The 23,839-nt window shown below is 37.1% G+C and overlaps 1 protein-coding gene and 1 pseudogene across 2 annotated transcripts in view; one reads left to right on the forward strand and one right to left on the reverse strand.

The window, feature by feature from the left end:
• Positions 1-23,839, forward strand: part of LOC149568421 (calcineurin B-like protein 4) — a 69,898-nt gene that overhangs the window by 32,768 nt on the left and 13,291 nt on the right. The window lies entirely within an intron of this gene.
• Positions 22,988-23,749, reverse strand: LOC149568422 (3-isopropylmalate dehydratase large subunit, chloroplastic pseudogene; annotated as a pseudogene).

Consider the following 23,839-nt stretch of genomic DNA (forward strand, 5'->3'; position numbering starts at 1 on the left):
CCCCTCCCTAATGTGGAATATACACTGATGGTAGATGCTTTAGGCTTGATGTAGAAACTGCTCCACGTGTAGAAATATTCCTCCCCTTAGGAAGAAACAAAACCAAAAGTGCACTAATGAAGCCTCCCCCATATGTAGGAAGAAACCTCAAAATGTATGGAATCTCTAAAACCTGCTCAAGTGTCCCCATGTCAATATTGAAAGATGCCTCCTCCAAATCATGTGTACTATGCCACTTTGCTGGAAAAAACAAGTCAGGAGCAACTGAAGATGAATATAGAACATGTGTCAAAGAGTCAAGAGTCTCCTCTGAAGATAAAGTGACCTCTTCTAGCTGTTGTATCAAAGTATCCACCATCATGTCAACCTTGAAAGAATGATCAAGTAGAGAATGAAGATGAGGGTCAACATGATCCCTTGCAAGAACTGAAGAAGGATCATCTTCACCAAAGAGAAGATGAATGTCATTGATAATATCTCCCAAATCTACAATGTAGGACTTAGGACTCCACAAACAATCCTGCAATGTTTGTTAAGTAGTCATATCATGGAACTGAGTTTGGAAAACATTAAATATCTTGCTGCACTGAATCACTTGAATCCATGGATGTGTGAATGCAAGCATCATTAGGAACAACTATAGATGCAAAATCATTAGGAGAAGAATGGATGCCTCAAGAACTTGATCACATGTGAGCATATCCGAGTTCAAGTAGTCGAAGTTCTCCTCATAGTTTGAATCAACATTGGAAGTGTGCTCAAAATCTGCTGAAGAATCAATGTCATCATCATGAGCAAAGTCTAAGTAGTCAACCACCCCTGTAGCAAGAATCTCTCTAGTTTCCAAGTTTCTGGTAAAAATTGAATTAGGTGTGAATTCCACAGTCCTCCTTGTATCCCCATGAGTGAGTTGATAGATGAAAAGAAGATTATGACTTAGGCGAGGTATGTACAACACATCTTTGAAGTATCCCTCTCCCATATCAATATTGCCTTTCCTAGTCACATTCATGGATTGCCCATCAAGATATGTGGAGTATGACAAGGATCAAATGATGAATAACTACGAAGGTTTGATGTTTTCCCTTATCCTTTTTGTGATCCTTTCCTTTATCAAAATTTGAATGTGAAGAAGAGGATGAAGTAGTCCTTCTTGAAGATTAACTTCTATGATGCTTTTTAGGAATATTCTTGAGTTCATCAATTTCCTTCTTTTAGCAATGATGTTCTTCATGTTCTCTCTTCTTGCAATATGCACAAGTGAGAAACTCCTCCTTGGATGATTTCCCCTTGTTATTGGAGTTGTCTCGTGGTGAGGAGGTTGAGTGTTGTTTCTCTTGTTGTGTCTTTTGTTGCCATGGTTTTTGCTTCTTGTTAGACCCTTTTCCTTGATTCCCTTTACTAGCTACCAATGCTTATACTTTGGAGACTTGAGAATCCCCATGCTCATCAAGTTTGATTGCTCTACCATCAACATCTTCGTGAAAGCATCAAATGAAGACATGGTGTATGATGAACCAAAGGTCAACTTATGAGTGTTGAAGCTGGAAACAAATGATGCATACTCTGGAAGAAGTTCTCATCTAATTGTGGATCAATTTTTAATCCTCTATGGTAATTCCACAATCTTTAACCATTGACCTTAGCTCATGTGCCTTGGTGATATAGTCTTGAATTGTGTCAAAATTGATGGGGAGACAAAATTGAACACAACAGGAAAGGGGAAATATTATTATCAGAAATGATATGCTACTACATTCAGTACAATGAAAATAAACTCCATGACATGCCCTATGGGCTTACAATGTTATTAGATTTTGGAGAAAACCCTTCTCATAGTACCCTCTCCCAGACTCCACCAAAAACTGCCTCTACAATGCCAGAAATGTCCTTAAGTAAACCAAATTAGGTTTAGGGTTAGGAATACATTTTAGAATATGCCATTTGGCATCCACCGCCAAAATAGAAGGTTCTAGAAAACACGTCAGAAGTCTGTGTAAAATTAGAAGAATCTAGAAATGGTAGTCCAACTTCCGAGAGGCATAACTTTTGATTTGGGACTCCGATTGACAAACCGTTTATATTTTTAGAAAGCTCTCGAAGCGCTCTATAGCTTTATCTATGAGCTTTGTTTGTCCCCCGTTTTTCGGGCCCATGCGAGGCCGTTTAGTGCCTCAAATCTGATATTCAAGTGCTCTTAGGTGGTCTCCAGGCAACTTAAAACTGCAATAAATTTCAAACCCTAAAGCTTTTTGACCTAATTCTTTTTCTAGAGGGCTTTAAATTACAAGTACAATCATCCCTCCAACTTACACCCTCTAACTCATTATGGCTCAATTACAAAATAACCTATTTTCTGCATTGGCACATATCCTAAGGTGCTCAAAAACTCTTAACCTAGAAAATCAATAGTGGAACTATGAGAGTTGGACTCTTTATTTGACTCAAATGGGTATCCACAAATGAAAACACATTAAACAAAAACTAACACTAAGCATATTTTTGGGTGATACAGGATTGCCCTTACACCACTGGATGCTCTTGTATCAAACACCGAGGGTAGATTGAAAAGTGACCCTGTCACTTTATAGCTAGTAGAGGAAAACCCAAATGGGCAACCTCCATTGTAGATATCCAAGTTGAGTCTTCTATTGGTCATCCTTTCCACTTCACCAGGCATTCTTCATACTACTTGTTTCTGGTACTTCGACCCACACGACTATCTAGAATTTCTTCAATCTCTTCCTTCGTAGAGGTAAGAATTGGACATGGCTCCAACATCAACTCCTCATCTACACCATCATCATGATATTTTGTTAAGTCCGCAATATTGAAAATAGGAGAAATGTGAGTCCTATTTGGCAAATTCACCTCATATGCATTTCCTGAATCATGTTTCTTCAAAATTTTGTAGGGGCCAAATTTTTTCATCTTCAACTTGTTGTAGGTACCCATTGGAAATTGTTCCTTCCTCAAGTATACCATAACTTGATCTCCAACTTGGAATTCCTTATTTCTCCTCTTTTGATCTGCCCTAGCCTTATATTGTAGTTTCAACTTGGTAATATGTGCTCGCACCTCCTCATGTAGGTTCTTGACATGTTCAGCAAAGTCTTCTGCCTCAACACTTGTCCTCTCTCCTCGCTCCATTTTCCTCAGCTCTGGTGCCGTCCTTGGACTACTCCCATACACAATTTGGAATGGTGATCTACTGATACTCCTGTTCACAGAATTATTGTAAGCAAATTCTGTTTGTGGTAGAATCAAATCCCATCCCTTGGGCTTATCTCCTACTAAACACCTCAGCAAATTACCCAGACTTCTATTCACTACTTCTGTTTGTCCATCAGTCTACAGGTGATGTGCAAAATTAAACTTCAATTCTGTCTTCAACTTCTTCTACAATGTCCTCCAGAAATACCCAACAAATTTAGTATCTCTGTCAGAAACAATACTTTTTGGGAGACCATGTAGCCTCACCACCTCTCTAAAAAACAAATCTGCAATATGCACTGCATCATGAGTCTTGTGGCATGGAATGAAATGTGCCATCTTGGAGAACCTATCAACCACCACAAATACTGAGTCATTACCCCTTTGTGTCCTTGGCAATCCAAGAACAAAATCCATACTTATGTCCTCCCAAGGCTTCGATGGAATAAGCAATGGCTGATAGAGCCAGTATTTTGACTAAATCCTTTGGTTGTTTGACATACTTGACAACTTTGGACAAAGTTCTTCACATCTTGTGACAATTGAGGCCAAAAATAATGTTCTCTAATAATGATAATGGTCTTATTTCAACCAAAGTGTCCTGCCATCCCTCCACTATGCTTCTCCTTGATCAAGTTCTCTCTTATGGAACTTCTTGGGATACACAATTGACTTCCCTTGAACAACATACTATCCTGAATCATGTAATCTAACCACCTGGTCCTGTCTACAGTAACAGGTTCTTTACAAGCCTTCCAAGCCCTGTAAAGTCAAGATCCTTAGGGTACAGATTCTTGAGTTCATCAAACCCAACGACTTCAACTTGCATTACTGCAACAACAACTGTCTCCTACTTAATGCATTTGCAACCCTATTAGACCTTCTGCTTCTATGTTTCAATACAAATGTATAGCTTTGCATGAACTCTACCCATTTCAAATGTCTCTGATTCAATTTACCTTGGCTATTTAGGTACTGCAATGCCTAGTGATCGGTATACAAGAAAAATTCTTTTGGCAACAAATAGTGCCTCCATTTCTTTAAGGCTTGAACCATTGCATATAACTCCTAATCATAAACGGAATACTTCTTTGCATCATTCAATTTTTCACTAAAATAGGCAATAGGTTTACCTTCTTGGCTCAATACAACCCCAATAGCACTGCCACTAGCATCGCAATCCACCTGGAACACTTTGTTGAAATAAGGAAGTGCCAATGTTGGTTGCTCTGTCACCTTCTTCTTCAGCAATTCAAAACTCATTGCAGCTCCTGTAGTCCACTTGAACTCTTTTCTATCCCCTCTCATTGTTTCAGTTAGAGGTGCACATATACTACTGAAATTCCTAATGAACTTCTTGTAAAAACTAGCCAGGCCATGGAATGACCTCACCTCAGTGGCAGACGTTGGAGTATGCCATTCCAAGATGACCTTCAACTTCCCTGAGTCCATCTTGAGACACTCATCTGATACAACAAACCCCAAATAGACTAACTCCCTTTTGACAAAGCTACACTTCTTCAAATTAATCAACAATTTCTCTTCCCTCAACCTTTCAAGGACTCTACGAATGTGCAATAAATGTTCATCCAAAGACTTATTGAAAATCAAAATATCATCTAGATAGACAATAACAAATTTTCCCAAAAATATCTTTAGTACCTCATTCATAAGCCGCATGAAGGTGCTTGTCGCATTGGTCAATCAAAAGGGCATGACTAACCACTCATATAGACCCTCCTTGGTCTTGAATGTAGTCTTCCATCATCTCCTTCTCCTATCCGTATCTAGTGATAGCCACTCTTGAGATCTATCTTTGTGAAGTATTGAGCTCCACTGAAACAATCCATAAGATCATCCATTCTTGGCAAAGGAAACCGATACTTGATGGTTATTCTATTTATAGCCTGAGAGTTTGTACACATTCTCCATTCTCCATCCTTCTTTGGTGCCAACACTGCAGGTACTGCACATGGACTTAGACTCTCTCAAATTAAACCTTTCCTCAATAGCTCCTGAACTTGTCTGTTTAGCTCCTTAGTCTCAGTAGGAGTTATCCTATGAGCAACCTTGTTAGGCAAACTAGCTCCAGGGACTAAATCTATTCGATTACTGATTTGCCTTGTTGGCGACAACCCTTCTGGAACATTATCAGAGATGACATCTCCATACTCACTCAATAGACTTGAAACTTCAAGTGGAATTTCACTACTACCTTTCTTATCTTTTCTAGGAATTAAAGCATAACACATATGCTGATGTTTCATGCCATCTAGAAATTTTCTTCCATCAACAAGACATACCCTCGCACTAATGCATACCTTTTCACCCTCCTTTATCAAGGGCTTCAATTTGTGACAAACTCCATCCTTTGTCATAGAGTATGTATTTGCATGACCATCATGTATAGCATGCCTATCAAACTGCCACGACCTTCCCAACAATAAATGGCAGACATCCATTGGAATGACTTCACAGAGAGCCTCGTCATGGTAACTCCCAATCTTGAACTTTACCAAACATTGCTCACTAACCAGGACCTTATGATCATCCTGCAACCAAGCAATCCGATAGGTTTGGGGGTGTTTCTCCCTCTTGAGCTTTAGCTTTGAGACCATCTCCTCTGACACCAAGTTGTCAGTGCTTCCACCATCAACAATCACATCACAACATTTACCCTCACACTTACACTTGGTACAAAACAAACTCCTTTGTCTAGTCAGTCTCATCGCTCAGCAAGACCCTTTCATTCACTAGAACCTCTCCTCTTTCTGCATCCTCTGAATGTGATGACTGTGCATCATCATCCACATGAGCAACCCTTGCTTGACCATCAACTCTCCTATCTATCCTTCCTTGGCACTGAGGGCATTCAAAGGCACGATGACCTTCTTCATTATAATGAAAACAGGTAGCATGAAAGCCTCCTCTTCTTGAACCTTGTCCACGTCCTCTACTTCTTCCTCTTTGATCTCCAAAGTTTTGATCACAGGAGCAGTTGAAACCCTCATTCCTCTAATTTCGGCTAGTACCCACATCTTCATTTTTCTTCTGGTTCTCATTTCGGCTTCCAAATGACCTACCACCGCCCCTTCCTCCTTGACTGTGCAAGCCTCCTCTTCCTGAACCTTGTCCATGTTCTCTACCTCTTCCTCTCTGATCTCTAAAGTTTTGATCATGGGAGCGATTGAAACCCTTGTTCCTTTGATTTCGGTTAGTACCCACATCTTCATTTTACTTCTGGTTCTCATTTCGGCTTCCACATGACCTGTCACTGCCCCTTCCTCCTTGACTGCGCCCTCTTTGCCTTCCATCAAACTTTTTGTTTAACTTTTCAACTCGTAAGGCAAACTGGTATGCCTCTTCAATGCTAGTCATTCTAATCAGACTTAACTCCTTTTGAATGCTACGTCTTAACCCACTAAGGTAACGAGCAACCTTCTCCTTGTTTGCTTCTGCATGCCTCGCCCTAATAAAGACTCAGAAAAATTCCTCTGTGTATTCTTGGATAGATTTTCCTGCTTGCTTTGACCCTTGCATCTTTTTGAACAAATCAAGCTCGTAATCAACAGGAATGAACTGCTTCTTTAGTTTGTCCACCATGCGATCCCATCTTGTGATTTTCTCCTTTCCTCTTCTATTTCTTTCCAATTGAATCTCTTGCCACCAGATTTTGGCATGGCCTTTCATTTTGTCCTTCGCAAACTTAACCCTATCAGGGTCCCCAATATCCTCATACTCAAAATATTCCTCTAGCTCATTGATCCAGTTCATTAACTCATCCGGGTTTAGATTTCCCGAAAACATGCCGATGTTAGTTTTAGGTCTTTTTCCAAGCTTGGGAATGGCCTTAAAAAGCCTCTCCTCCACCTGGTTTAGGACTTCTCCGTCTCCTTCCCCTTCTCGTCCAATATTTCCTTCTTCATTTTCTTCCTCACTTTTGTTACCTACGGCAACATTCATCCCTCTATGAATCTCCTCCGACAATGCCTGGACTTGTCTCTAGAGAGCTCTAACCTCAAGAGTAACAACTTTGGCCCTCCCACCATGCTCCCTTCATGGAGGCATCTTCTTGTATCAAAACCCGCTCCGATACCACTTGATGGGGAGACAAAATTGAACACAATAGGAAAGGGGAAATATTATTATTAGAAATGATATGCTACTACATTCAATACAATGAAAATAGACTCCACGACATGCCCTATGGGCTTACAATGTTATCAGATTCTAGAGAAAACCCTTCTCATAGTACCCTCTCCCAAACTCCATTGAAACCTGCCTTTACAATGCCTGAAATGTCCTTAAGTAAACCAATTTAGAATATGCCATTTGACATCCACCGCCAGAATAAAAGGTTTTAAAAAACACGTCAGAAGTCGGTGTAAAATTAGAAGAATCCAGAAATGGTAGTCCAACTTCTGGAAGGCATAAATTTTGATCTGGGACTCCGATTGACGAACCGTTTACATTTTTGGAAAGCTCTCGAAGCACTCTATAGCCCTGTAGATGAGCTTTGCTAGTTCCCCATTTTTTGGGCTCGTATGAGGCCGTTTAGTGCCTCAAATCTGATTTTGAAGTGCTCTTAGGAGGTGTCCAGGCAATTTAAAACTACAATAACTTTCACGTAAAGCCTTTTGACCTAATTCTTTTTTTGGAGTGCTTTAAATTACAAGTATAATCATCCCTCCAACTTACACCCTCTAACTCATTCTAATTATGGCTCAATTACAGAATAACCTATTTTTTGCATTGGCATGTATCATAAGGTGCTCAAAAACTCTAACCCAGAAAACTAATAGTGGAACTATGAGAGTTGGAATATTTATTTGACCCAAATGGGTATTTAAAAATGAAAACACATTAAACAAAAACTAACACTAAGCATATATTTGGGTGATACAGGATATCCCTTACACCATTGGATGCTCCTGCATCAAAAATCTTTAGGATCTAATGTCATGAGATTTTCATCAAGTTCAAATCCCCTAGCTTTGTCTACTTTTGCATACAAGCTAGCAAACTTATCCCATGCTTCCTTGATTCTTTTCAATATGGAAGATAAGATCATCATGTACATAATTCCTTAGAGTCAACAACAACATTATTGTTATGATTCCATTCTTTTAGTTTATCAGGATCAGATAGTGCAACCATGTTCTATCAATATAACCCAATGTAATGAGACTTAGACCCGACCTTGACTCGGCTTAGACTTGCCTGTGACTTGGCAGTGATTTGGCAAAGTGACAAAACCCTTGAAATTTAGAGATTTTTTAGGATTTAAAGAACATTCCATGCACCCATTATTGAATAAAGCTTAAAGATACAATAACATCATGAAATAGAAGTTAATTTGATCACATAAACATACATGATTACATAAATGATAAGTACAAATGTAAATACTAAATTGTAGTTGAAGGAAATAACAAACATAGATATATAAAATCCATCAAATTGCATGCCAAATCTATGAAATCCATCACATCAATAGTCATCATCAAATGTTTTAAACATATGTTAAGATAAACAAAAAGTTAAAACAAGTCTATAGCTAAAGCTCCTAGTCCTCATCCTCATCGTTAGAATAATCTATAATATGCCTCCTACTAAGGTGTCTAAGGTAGGTCCTAGATGACTAATTAGCCATAGCCTCTGCCTATGAGGTACCACTAAGATCAACTACTATAGTCTTTGCTAGTGCCTGTGAGGTGCCACCAGGATCAACGGTAGCTCTCTGCTCCTTTGCTGCCATAGCCACGACCTTAGCCTCTCTGTCTACCTCGTCAACCCACTCTAGGTCCTCATCATCAAAGATAGGATCAATAGCCTTAGTAATCCACTCAGACTCTGGATCAACCTCCTCTAGAGTAATTAGAGAGGTGTCACTATCCAAAATTTCTTTGGTCCTAATGCGTAGGTTGTAATGCACAAAGACTAGTTTATTCATTTTCTTCATAGATAACTTGTTATGCCTCTTCAAGTGGATGTGCTCGAACATGCTCTAGTTGCGCTCACATCCAAAAGTACTACATGGCTGACTCAATATGCGGATGGTGATTTGTTGAAGGTTGTTGGTTGAAGGCCAAACATTTTCCACCATCTATCTAAAAAAGGGAAAAGAAAAAAAGATTAGTCTCATTTCCACCTTTAAAGCTAGAAAGTTAGAAACAAGACAATAAAATTAATATGCAATGTGCATAAGCTGCAATTTTTACTTGGCTGCAATTTTGTACGACCACCTTTGTAGATTTGGCCTGAAAAAATGGGCCTTGTTGCATTATTATAGGCATTCATTTCAAGCAATATATTTGTGAGATTAGTGGCCATTTCCGATATCAAAATATAAAGGCCACTAAGAACCTCCTCATCTGCCTTGAAATCATTACGAAAATGGAATGTTAGATTGAGGTAATAGGTAGTTGCATGGATGGGTCTATGAAGTTGATGTTTCCATCTCCTATCAATCATGTCCGAAATGGGCCCATACTTGTCCTCAACTCCTACATATTTGGCTCTAATGGCCTCTTTGGCCCTATCCATGCCCTCATATATGTAGCGCGTAGCAGGGTTCTCCCTGTCAGCAACTCATAGAAGGGATACAAGGGGCTTAATGACCTACAAAACAATTAAACAAAAAAACAATTGAGTGAATGATGATACGATCATTTGAAATATGAAACTTCGCAAAGTTGCTCAATGAAAATAAAACAAAAATATGCATTACATAAATTAATTTATAAATTTTATGATTTCAAATTATCTCCACAATCTTCTTACAAGGGGTCCAAAAACCTTATTCAGCATAAATGCATTTTGTTGCATCTATCCTTGTAGGGGTGGTAGCATAGGATGAGGAAGTCCATTGTGGACCAACAAACATGCACCTCAAAGGTAATGTTGAATTCAGCAAGGATTTCAATGTTATAAAATTAGAGGCAAATCTTGTGATACCAGGACGAGTCAACTCCTTTCCCTCCATGTATTCCCTCATAATGTTGAGGACCAAGGCATGATTATCTTAGTTGCCGATTCGTGACATGAATCCGATTCGGGCATGTGAATCGGATCCGTGGATTCAGGATTTTTTTTTTCCCAATTATGATTCATGGAGGATTCGTGCATATATATATATATATATATATATATATATATATATATATGTATATATATATATATATATATATATATATATATATATATATATATATATAATACATATAAAATATATATATGCATTATATATACTAAAAAGTAAGAGAAATATACATAATTCTAAAACTAAATCATTTCATAGTATGCATCTATGAATCTAGTATACTTGATCAATGACATTGATAATTAATCTATTTTCATGATTATAAAGAAAATCAACACATTCACATTGAATTACTGAAAGTGAAAGTTTGTAACATTCAAAATATAGATCATTAAACTTAAAGTTTGTAACATGATTTACTCATAAAAGAGTCAAGAGTCAAGACTAAAGTTTTTGATTTAATCATCAAATGGATTTTCAAGAAAATCCGTATCAGAGGGGTACTGATGAGTTGCAAATGCTGCATCTATATCAGTAGAGGAACCCAAACCACCAGTACTACTAGTAGAGGGGATTGTTAACTCATAATCCCCCTCCTCATCATCCACATCAATCAAAGTGGATCTAGCAAGATCCTGGATGGTCATATCTAAATCAGCAGTCTCGGGTGCTACATCCCAAAGCTTTTCAGGCCCTTTCTTGTACTTAGGATCCTTCTGTGACATCAAGTGAAAATTGTTGTGAATGAACACAAGGTCTTCTGATTTTTTTTGGAGCCAACCGGTTGCATTTGACTGAGTGGATAAAGGAGTAAGTACTCCAATTCTGCTCAACTGCAGAATAGTTGGCAACCTAAAGAGAAATTAAAAATTATCAATACAACAATAAAGATAAATAAATTAAATAATAAATTCAAGGAATTGAGAGTGTTAACCTTAAGCTTAATTTTACAAACTTACTTGGGATAGGACCTTTATGGCAAGAGGTTGGAGGTACGTGAAGGCTTGCCCATGAAGGTACCACCATTTGATAGCACCCACCTACTTCAGTTTGCTATGGCAATAGGGTGGAAATCCTCACTTGAGTTGAAGGCAGTAAATTCACTCCTCACAATTGCACCAATCTCTGGATCTTGGAATATCTTAGCTAGTGCCCTCTTATACCCATCTGCAACCTATGCATCTCTAAATGGTGGCACTCTACTTGGAAGGCGAAGTACCTCTACACTATAGTACCTGGGGATAACAAAAGACAATTGAACACTATCAAATATCAATAGCACAAACATTGGATAAAATAAGCACAAGCATTTGATAAGAACTGCAGTACCTCGGGGATAGAGCATATGCACGGAGGTGCAAAGGTGTGATCATCTTGTTCCATCGATGATGAACAATTTTTTCCACCTTCTTGTAAAGGGTGTCCTCAGGATCATTCTTCCTTCTTTGTATGACCTAGGATATGAAATATGAATAATAATTATAATTAGTGAATATTTCAATTTAAAGTTTAGAATCTAGATATCTCTCAAATAAAAAATTGTTGTAATAGAGCGTAAAACTTACCATTTTAATTTTTTTCAGCATACTATCTATGGAATCATAAATATCCCCAAGGCATGGCTCATCATTGTCTGCGAAGTGAAGCATTGCCATTATTGGATCGGTGATTTCCAACACATAACTCACAAGACCCCACCAATCCTCATCTAGTATCATTCTTCTCACATTTATGGCCCTTGCTGTATTGGAATTCTTCCAAACGCCCCATTGGGGGCTAATGACCATATGTTTCAATGCTTTTTTTACCTTCACAAGTCGTCTGAAGACGATTGTGTGAGAGGCAAAGTGGGTTTCAGCAATCTAAGAACATGTTAAACTCAAGTCAGTAATAAATTTAAAAATTAAAACATGTTAATGTAAACAACAACAAAAATTAATAATTATGGAATCCAATAATATTCAGTTATATATTAAATATACAAATTTACCTTCAATAACTCCAAGTTCGAGAAACTCCTAAAAATTGCTTGTGACATGTGATGATTTGTCACAAACATTTGAATCTCTTCAGCTTCCTCATATATCCTTTTCACCCAATCTATTTCGGTGCCAATTGCTTTCATCACTAAATTGAGAGAGTGGACGGTGCATGGTGTCCAAAAGATATGTTCATATCTAGACTCTACAATTATCCCTGCAGCCTTGCAAACTTTTGCATTGCCCGTGACCATTTGGACAACATTATCAGGACCCACTAACTCTATGGTATCAATGAGAATGCGTGAAATAAATTCTGCATCTTTTACTTGCCCTTCACAATTAACTGCCTTCAAGAATATTGCCCCCTTAGGGCATACATCAATAACATTGATCAATGGACGGTTGCTACAATCTTTCCACCCATCCGAAATAATAGATACACCCGATTGAACCCAAAAATCTCTTATTGGTTGAAGTTGAGCCTCTACATATTTCCTCTCATTATGTAATATGGTAGTGGGCAACTTCTCATAACCAGGCGGTTTGTAACCATGGGGTGCATCATTTATTGCTTCCACCATCTCCCTAAAATAAGGTGATCTCACAAAATTAAATGAAACACCATTTGCAATTAAACAACATCCAATTTTGTGATCAACAATGTCTCTCTTTTCATTTTGGAATGCCCTATCTAGTGGGCCTCTCTTGTGGGTGAGTGGAGATGGGTCTTCATCTTCATAATTTTTAGTTGGCATAGGCAAAAAAGGATGTGTTCTTGTGTTTGTTTGATTGGATGATGGTGTTGGTGTATTTGTTTTTTTGGAAGCACCACATTTTGCTTTTGCAACTGCTCTATCAACATCCTCTTGCTCTTTTGCTAATGCTGCTATTTGTGCAACTGGTAATCCCTTCTTATCACTACCTTGACACATGTTGATTCCTTCATCCGGAAGGCCCAAAAAATGTATTTTCACTCGAGAATAGGAGCTTCTATGTTGTACATTGCAATAATTACATTTCCATATGTATGTCCCACCCCTAGGACATTGTGCGACTTTTGTTGTGTGTCTCCAATTTTGAAGCTTGGTGATGTAGCTCCACCCCCACCCACTGAGCCTTGACTACTTATTGTTCTATTCTTGCAATCTAGAAAAAATAAATAAAAGACCATGCTTCACACTTACACAAAACCTTGAAAATTTGGAAAAATAAAAAATAAATCAATAATCTATGAAAGAACTCAAGAATATGGTTGAAATGCATACCTTAAACACTTCTTGCAAGGTATTTGGAGCTCCACAACTGATCCCCTTCGAATCCAAGCACTTTACTTCAAACTAGCAAGTATGAGAGAGCAAAATAGAAAGTAAATGAACTTGCATTGTGATTTAGAGGGTTGTTTTTAGGGTTTAGGGCCTTGTTGGGCCCACTTTTTTGTTTCTTCATTTGGGCTCTGAAACGGATTCGCGTAGATTCGTGCATGGATCCTCGAGGATCCGGGCAGGATCAGTAATCTTGCCTGTGGATCCGTCAGGATCCGCTGCCCCGGATCCTCACGGATCCATACGTGGATCCAGATCCGAATCTGGATCTGACGCTGTTTGGACAAATCTGGTAACTAAGATGATTATAGATGAACTTGCAAAGATTTTTGGCCTTATCAACACATGATTTCACCCATTCAATCTTGCCAATATCCTCTAACATTGGGTCGAGGCAATGGGCCGCACATAGAATCCAAAGGACTCTTGTGTCTCTCCATCAAAAGTTTTCCTGCAACATTTTTAAATACTAAAATTAAAAATTTAGAAACTTAGAAGTTCAAATTTTACCTGCAACAACAAAATTAGCTGCATTATCAGTCACCCACTTGGACAACATTCTCTTCCCTAACCTCCCTTATGACCTCAATAGCCTCACATAAGTATGTCGCATTTTTGACATTTGAGGAAGCATCTATAGAACTTAAAAAACATGGTGGATCTTGAAAGTGAAATTAATACAAAATAATTATCATTGACCAATCCATAATACAAAATTTTAGTTATTCAATAATCAATTAATAATTTAATACCTTAAATTTTAGACTTTGAGAAGTAGAGGATGATGAATTACCTCTGCTAGAAACAAGAAAATATAGGAGAGGAATAAGTATAGGAGAGTCCTATTTCTCTTATTTGTCCATCCATCTATCATAATGGTGCAACCCCTTTGGTTCAAAATCTTTCTATGGTCCTCCAACTCAAGTTTCATTTCCTTAACCATTTCTAGTAAGAGGGGGCCACTCAACTCAACTTCAGTGGGGGCTTTAAACCCCGCACCACAGAGGGAAACGACATCAGTCATGCCCTGCCAATAAGGAGTCCTGTTACATTTATAAAAATATTTAAATTAACATATTTCAACATCAAGCTAAAATTATAAAATTTTATTTTCAAAGTTTAATTTAAAAATTGAAAATGAAAGTTAAAACAATCAAATATAAATGAATTACCTAGCTGCAATAAATGGAATGCTGCAGAAAAACCAAAACTTGCAAATTGCTCTTCTTCTAGTTTCATAGATCTCGTTGTTCCAATCCAAGCTCTCAAGTGAGGGCTGTGCACCAAGAGTGGAATGTGGTACAATTTTTTTTTTCAACCTAGGTTTTTTGATTCTAGGAAGAAAGGTAATGCTAGTACTACTATTAGGGGCAACACCACTACCAGGAATAGATGTAGAAGCAATAGCAGTAGTAGAAGCACTAAGACGATATGAAGGAAAAACCTTCTCCAACACAACCTATTGAACCTAGGGGTGTAAAACTAGATACATATGCAGTTCCAGATGAGGGTGGACGGGAAGTGGAACCAATTTGAGCTAACTCTGCTAATTGTTTTTGTTTTAATTCCTTTTCTTGTTTATATTTTTCTAAGGCAACATAACAAAAACGTTTAGCCTCAACAGTTGCAACATACAAGGCTCAACATCATGTCCACGTATGCTAGCAATATGGTATTTCAATCTATTTATCCCTCCACTATTAATGGTCTTACAAAATAAGCATTTTGTTTGATTTCTTCCTCTACCCAGAAAGTCTATGGTGTACCTCCAACACTCATCTCTTTTATTGCCTTTAGAGAGCTTGGGTTTTCTAGCTAGAGGAGTCATTATGAGTAAGGAAAAAATCTTTTGAAAGCGTTAAGGTTGCTGCAATAAGACATTTTTAACGAAAAATTACTATTTAAGCATTGTATTTTATGAAGATTGAAACTAAAAGAAAACCCATGAACATAGAAACAAAATTAATCCAAAAAATTCATAAACATAGAGAAAAAAATCATTTAAATCCAAAAAATCAACTCTTACCTTTTTCAAATGAGTTGATTAGTGTTGAAAAGAGCTCCTATAAACTCCTTGATGATCTAAATGCAAGTACATAGCTGCTCCAATGTCACAAATGCAAGCTTTTGTCCTCTTTCTTTCAGCTGGTTGCAAAACAATGACACTCTATTTCTCTTTCTTCCTCTCTCTTTCTTTCTTTTTCTCACATAAGAGTGTTATGAAAGCCCTTTTAGTGTTATTAGGAAAAGAACCATAAAAAAAACAAAAAATGAGCAAATTTTATGTTTTCTGGCATCCGGTTTTGCCTAGCCGCGACTTTGTCATGACAAATGTGACCCACGAGTTAGGAGGGTCACGTGGTTCACCCAAGGTGACCTATCGGGCTAGGGTTACAAGTCATTTTGACCTAGCTAGAGTAACCTGACTCGCTGATCCGAAGGACTCGCCTGAGTCGCGGTGAGTCTCGTTACTTCAATATAACCAATTAAACATTTTTCCATCATTTTACTCCATGCTCTTATTTTCCATGTAGCATAACTATGTGGAGTTAAAATTAGAAATCTAGGTGCCCCCATGGCGCAAAATGAAAAAAATTAAGAGAAAGAGGAGCAATCACTCAAGACACCCCCCCACCAAATCACTCAATCAAAGAACCCCCCTAAACTAGATGCTTTGACACTTTATATTTAGTGCATGTATAGAAGCCTATTGTCAAAATGAACCAAAGTGGACTTTTGATTTTGATGATTACAACATAAATATGAAGCTATAGTAGACTCAATAAGATAAGATACAAGACCTCTCAAGGATCTAATCAATTACATGTGCCAAAATAGATCAAAATTGACCAAATGCCAAAAGTACTATGTACACTCAAAATTACTCAAAATTGTTTCATATTTGGAAAGTAAACAAAAAATCATGCACTTAAAAAAAAATGGCACTTGAAAATGTGTCCTTATGAGCCCGAATGAAGCCTCTGAAGTTGCCAAAACCAGTATTGAATAAGCACAATCATCAAAATTTGTCGATTCTACAAAATCTGGAAACCTATGTCTAAGTTTTGTTATCTATTAGTGTCAAACACTTATTCATAAATAAGGCAGAGTCAGTCGGTCATTACTGTGACCGAGCTACTCTATATAGGTTGAGTCATGTAAAGACTTGTAAATAATCATGTATAAGCCAAGCTCTATAGGACCCAGGCAAGTCTTTGGTCGCTGAGTACTTTCAGTTTATGCCGAGTACAATTAATGCCGAGCAGATTGAGCACATAGATGCTGAGTCATACAGAAGGAGCAGAGCTACTTAAGGCCGAGCAACGGCATGTAGAACAATTATGATTGAGCATTAGAGACAGTGTGTGCCAAGCAACACAGAGTGAACAAAAATATTTGGAATGGTACAAACTTTAAGGTAAACCGTTTCAAGCCGACATGTAAATAACATTTAATGATTGTAGAGTTTGTTATAAAGGTTGTTACGCATTCTGACGTGGATCACTGTTCCCTATGGGGGATGAACAACCAATCAGATGAAGTGGCAAAAAGGGAAACATCTAGATCGTTGATCTTATTCTAAAAGACTACAAATGTCTTTAAATAGGTAGATCCAAACCTTATTTTCAACATATACGGAATGAGATATTGAGATGATAGTGCAAATGTGCGAAGGAGTTAAGTTTTAGATGCTGCAAGAGAAATTTGCGAAAGAAACAGAGTTAGCGACCTAATGAGGCAGTGAAGGATAGAGCAAAGCTATATTAGATCAAAGATTGGAAGGAGGAGATCCGTAATCAGCATTGTAAGTGCAGATCAAAGGATCAACTACTAAATCAGTTTTGATAGGTTGAATTAGGGCAAATCCCTTACTAGAATGGTTTTAACAGACCTTTGTATATCTCTTAACTAAGTCCTTACTTCATTGTAAGTGTAAAATCATTCAATCAAGGTAAGACCTAACAGTCTTGTAAAGCTTTTAACATAGCAGACCCCTCATAGGGTAGATCATTAGAAGTGATCAAAATTGTAGTCATAACAAGCTAACTTTGTTAGTGCAATAGTGAAGATTTGTGGGTGTCATCTCCGCCCTAGTTTTACCTTCACCTTGGAGGGTTTTTGGGTTACCAAATCTTTTTATGTTGTGTTTATGTTTCATGGATGTGATACTTGGATTTATTTCAGCATTTGATATTTCATGTGATGTTATGCATAAACTAGAGATAGGATGGTTAATATGGTGAATACAGTCAAGTTGTTTTGAAGGATAAAAGTTTTATAGTTCTTGATTCACCCCCCCTCTCAGTATCTTGTTTCCCAATAAGACTTCCAACAACCAAATTTAAAAAATAATAGCACCACTGAAAGATTCAGGAAATGTAGGCCAAAGTTAAAAAAAAAAAAATTGTTCCTGATTTGAAGCTCATACGACCAAGTTATGGGCATTTGAAAATAGCCTCACAAATTGAAAATATAGTTTGTGAGGGGTTGGAATGTTGCATAGATGATGACATTGACAAACTAGGAGAATAAAATCGACAGTTTGGAACCCGTCAAATCAAAAAAGAAAATGCACCCAAAGACACTAAGATAGTCTTCAAACTTTAGCTGAGCAATAATCTGCAAAAATTGCAAAAAAAGAAGAAAAAATACCCATTTGACTTTTCAAATGTTGACGTGGCCTTTTTGCAACAATATCCAACCTGATGTTTATCTCTGTTTGTTGATTCAATGCCAAGTTCGAATCAAATTGGCTTGAGTTGTGTTGCATTCGGATCACTGGCAATCAGGTCACTAAAGTTAGAGTCCAAACAAGTCGCAAGGGAAAATCTGACACGTTGGATCTATTGGATGAATCGCCTAGTCAAATGCTTGTGTGGCTTCAACAAGCTGGATTGTTTGCTTAGGCACACTGAGAAAATTTTGACAAGTTTGAATGCTGAGTGGAAATGAAGACCCATATCTGCTCAAGTTTGAATCGCTGCTCAAATCATAGAGATTGCATGCTTAATGCCGATCAGGAAGATAAGTGATGCCACCGATTTGGGATTGAAGATCAGAGATCAAGGTCCTGGGTGATGACCAATGGCTTATGCACTGTAACATTTGATGATCACAACTGCAATATTGAATGTAAGCCAAATCAGATGCTGCAAATCAGCATATCAACAATGTCAAGGGTTGCTGAGATTGTCGAGCATGGGGCTTGGATTGCAATGCGGATGCCTCTTGGAAGGCTATGTATCATGCCCAATTTGTGGATCGACACTTGCAATGTGGGAAGATCAATTCAAATCAAGGAGAGCGACAATGACCTTTGTGGGCATGAATTGCACTATCGGGTTTTAATGATTCACTAGTGCGACCGCGTGGAATATGAGACAATAGATCTTATGTAGATGATCTCGCTAGCGAGATTGATGTTGGGGTTGCTACATTTGAAGCTCTAAATGTCTGCAATCAAAACTACAGCGAATGCCAGATATGGGTGGGCATCACCTTCGTAGCAGGCCTGTGGGTGAAGTGATAGAACACGTGGGTGAATTGGGTTGCAAACATGTAGTGATGAGGGCGGGGGGTGTGGGATTTAATCCCACATTCCTCATGTGGAGATATTAAAACTCTTTATAAACAATGAGCATCAACAGTGTAGATAAAGTAGACTGCTAGTGTTTGTCCCAGTTGTCTAATTGTCACCAGTATGGAAGAAAGAATTTGACCGTTGTGTTGGGTATGATATCGCCGACCAATATTTGATAAAAACTAGGTCTCAAATATTTTGACACAAATATTCCGAAAATAAAAAATTGAATAATGTTTTTAGATCTAAAAAAATGAGTTTTGAAAATGGAAATAGTTACCCAATTTTGCAAATCAGGCATCCAAGTCCGATTTGCAAAAAAAATTTCCCTTAATTTTGACTTTCACCTAATATAAGCAAATTTATGGCCAAAATTCATAGAAATGACCACTCAGATGCAATGGTGAGGTCAAATCTTGCTCTAGATGCTCCCAATAACCACTGATACGCTAAATCTGAATCGTGACCGTCCAAAATGTGAATTGATGCTCTCCAATGGCTTATGTAATGAAAATCCTTTGGCTTTAATACCATGTAAGAATTTGTGTAAGGCAATGAATAAAAATGCTAAGATCTAGAAGCTCATTTGATAACACAAGAGAGACAAAATGATATGATCCTCAAATGACTTGATTGATAGATAATTAATAATAGATAATCGGATACAATACAAGTAAATGTGCTTGAATATATAGGAAACACAAGATAACTAGGAGTCATGCAAGTGATAAGCACAAGAACTAAGCACATGTCCACCGAAGGAAGGTGGATTATCCTCCATTGTACATGAAATTATGTACAACAATGAGAGGATAAGAACACAAAGGTGTATCACATAGAGAGGTGTGAGACAACATGTGCTCAAATAAAATGCCAACTCCTATGTGTCTACATGAAAACTAATATGAAAATGCATTATCTGAAGTAACTTAAGTAACTGCAATTAGTATTATTTAATTACACCAATAGAAAGATTTTAGAAATGAGAAAAATTTCAAAAGAAAAATTGAAAATCTCGCTATGATACCATATTAGATGGACAATTAGTAAAATATTGGATGGTTATTAACAAAGAACAAAGCAGTCTTATAGAGTTTATAACAGAGATATATCTAGAAAAGAAACATGCAAATAATAAAAAGAAAATGGGCAATATGAGGAGAATATTTTAAGGGAGATAATTCCAACAATAGAGCAATTGAAACTTTTCTTACCAAGTACAAGACCTAGAAGCACAATCAGCTCCTGAGTATAAATTTTCAAATTTTATACAAGGTAAGCTTCTTGAGTCTTGTAAATTGGATGTCCAAAAGACCAACTTCATTAGAGGAGCATATATTTATTGGGAAAGACTTCGTACATGTTCAATATAATATACTTCATATAAGATTATTCTACACTTGAGCAAGTTCAGCCTTTAGTACCTCAAGAGTAGCCAAAATGAGTGCATATTATTTGAAGAGCATGCCAAAACTAATATATTATGAAAATGTATAAAATTTGCAATGCTTAGTGTTTTAAGTCATATTCCAAGTGATTTTTAAGCCATACATTCTAACATTATTTACTTATATGCTACATCCAGTGCAACCATTGCACCTCCTTTAGTTAATACGAGTTATTAAAATGACTAATATTTGGAGAGTTGTTCCCAAATAGGTTCTAAAAAATCCTATAAAGATGTATTCAACGAAATGTGAGGGAACAATAATATATATAATTATTTGTGTGCTTGTTTCCTATTTCTATTTTTCTAATATGGTGTTGGAGTAGGGCTGGGTGTAATTCCCTCACGGGAATACCTAGGAAGATGAGAGTTTGTGGTGTAAGTTTTGGCAGGTAGGGTAGTTGGTAGTTTAGGAGAGTATAGTAAATTTTATTTTATGTTTTTGTATCCATTTAGGAAATTTTCAAGAACATTTTAAAGGAAGAACAATGAGAGGTTTTGTGTAGTGTTTGCACAAATATTGATCTTTGTAACATTTACTTGCTTTTAAATTAAGTTGTGGATCAGTAGTAGAAATAATTCAAATGGTGTTGGAAGGCAAAATGATAAGTTATTTGACACAATGATTTTCATGACAGTGCAACAGTTTTGCGGCGCCTCATCCCTTAATCTATATCAAAACTCATGATATGCTATACATAAAAATCCAAAGTTGGATATGAGTTATTTTGAGTCACTTATAATCTTTCTCCTTCATTTGTTTTCATTGATGAAGATGGCGTGGTTGAAACAAATATACTATTTGGGTTAATTTGCTCCAAATTTCTCTTGACATGATTTTAGTTTGACCTTGTAAGGTGGATGGTCACATTCATGACTTTAAATCCACTTCATTTTGTGCCACGTTTCTCACTTGGCTAGCTTTCTTAGTATGTTGTAACTTTGATGTCAATGTTCACTTTGTTGGTTCCCAAAACCGTAGATTGGAAATCTAAGAGTCTGCCACTTCTCCAATAGGACTTCTCAATCAGTTCTAGTCAACGAATGAGAATACTTTTTGATTCCCTTGCACTTCGGGCTCCGCTACACCCTGGTGGGTAAACCTTTACCTTAACATAGAGTACTCAATTCAAGGGTTTTCTATAGCGAATTTAAACTTTGTGAGTTCCTCAGCTGGCAAGGTCCTTGAACTTGATCAGAATGAAACTGGATGCTGAGTATTTGGATAAAATTTTAATAATAATGAATTTGATTTTTTGTAAGAAGGATATTTTAAATTTTTTGACTTTAATAACAAAAGACTAGTGCTTTGTTAATTTGGGCGATAAAGTCAACTTCGGTGAACTTTCACATACAACTTAATAATGTTCAATGCACTTGTACTGCCAACAATTTTAATAATCTAGATGCGACAGACCAATTATAATGCAATCTTAAATTAGTCCAGATTGAATTTTAAAACTCTGCTGAGGAGACAAATTGGACAGAGGCACAAAAACAATTTAATATTTCACAACACCTATGATGATCAAATCTAAAATGCTAATTGACCATGTCCACTTTTCTGATATCAAAATTGTATAGAGAATTCCAAAAATAATTACAAAGGACGATTCGCTTGTAGTTTAAATCTCCACGCCATTTAAAAATAAACAAAAGACATTTTATTTTATTTTAAAAATAAAATAATAGAATTTACATTACAAAGTCATATTGAGCCCTTATTCCTCCTTACAAAATATATAAATATAAAAATGCTTCTTCCAAGAATATGATGTGTATGTTAGAATATCTTCCACAAAATGAATAGCTCTCCTTTTATATTTACGGCATCAAGTGTTGTTTTGATTCAATCATTCAAGCACTGAACTTTCTTGGATGTGGATAAGAGACAATAAAATCTTCTGGAAAATCGTATTAGGCATCTGAAAACTCTTGTTTCTGTCGGAAATGAAACTGTGTGAATCATGCTTTCTTTTAATAAAATTTCATTACTGAATCCTGTCAAGCATAAACTCTCCATAATGTGTAATGTCTCAAGTACGGTTTGTGAAATATGACCTTTGTAGTATCATTTTATTTATTTTTGGGTATGTTCCATACGAAATATCTCATTGCCATGAATGCGTAAGATATTAAACGCAACATTTCATCACTAGGTTTTTTGATATCAGTACATGCTATGGAATCGACCATCACACTTATTTCGTGGCTTCCTATACTCAGCGGCTCCAGATTTCTGTTTTTAAATGTATCAAGGCTCAAAGTATTTATTTCCAACATAAATGATGTGCATGAATTCTGGAACTTCTGCCGTCCAAATCATTTGTCACTGTATATAAATAAACATTTTGATTTTTAATGATCACTATAGTCATCTTAAATTATATCTCGTGGCTGAAACACATTAAAATCATCTGTATAATAAAGATTTCATTTATATTTATAGGAAATCTCTTGGATCAGTAACAAATCCAGTGAGAGCTGATGCCGCTGCTGTGTATGGAGAAGCCAAATAGATTTGACCTTCTTTATGACCCATTCTCCGAAGAAAGTTCTGATTTGTAGTGGAAACACAAACTTGAGGTTCATTCATGTGAGCAAATGTATCTCTAGGCCCCCCGAGACAAGCTCCACAATTTGGACTTGCTGGAGTATTACAACCCGCTTCCTCAAAAATCTGGTCACACGTCTTGCCATTGGCTCTTGGTACAGGAAGAGTGTAAAGATCCATCCACACCCTTTGTGTGGCAGGTACATCCATCCACACCCTTTGTGTGCCAGGTACTAAAAAGGTTGGCACTTTGACCTTTTTGCCCACAGAAGAGAAAAGTTTAGCAATAGCCAAAAAGTCTTCTGTTTTTCCACCAGTGCACGAACCAATGTAGACTCTGTCTATCTTTACATGCTTGCATTCCCTTGCTAAAGCACAATTGTTGGGCGAGTGAGGCTTTGCAACTAAGGGTTCTAAAACATCAAACCTATATGCTTTGAAATATCTGGCTGCTTCATCACTATACTGTGGTTCAAAACTGGACGTTGCCTTTCCCTCAAGATAATCAAAAGTTATCTGATCTACTGGAACAACACCATTCTTCCCTTCCACTTCAACAACCATGTTGTACAATGTCATTCCATCTTCCATAGTCAATCTTTCAACTGTGGAACTTGTTGGTTATCAAAATCGCTGGTTAGAAACTTACGAGCCTTGCCTGCTCGATGGTGGGTATCTAACTGATTTTGGCCAACGTA

The sequence above is a fragment of the Cupressus sempervirens genome, chromosome 3 (genome assembly GCF_028749045.1).
Source record: "Cupressus sempervirens isolate cs-2001-9-10 chromosome 3, ASM2874904v1, whole genome shotgun sequence".
Taxonomy (NCBI): Eukaryota; Viridiplantae; Streptophyta; class Pinopsida; order Cupressales; family Cupressaceae; genus Cupressus; species Cupressus sempervirens.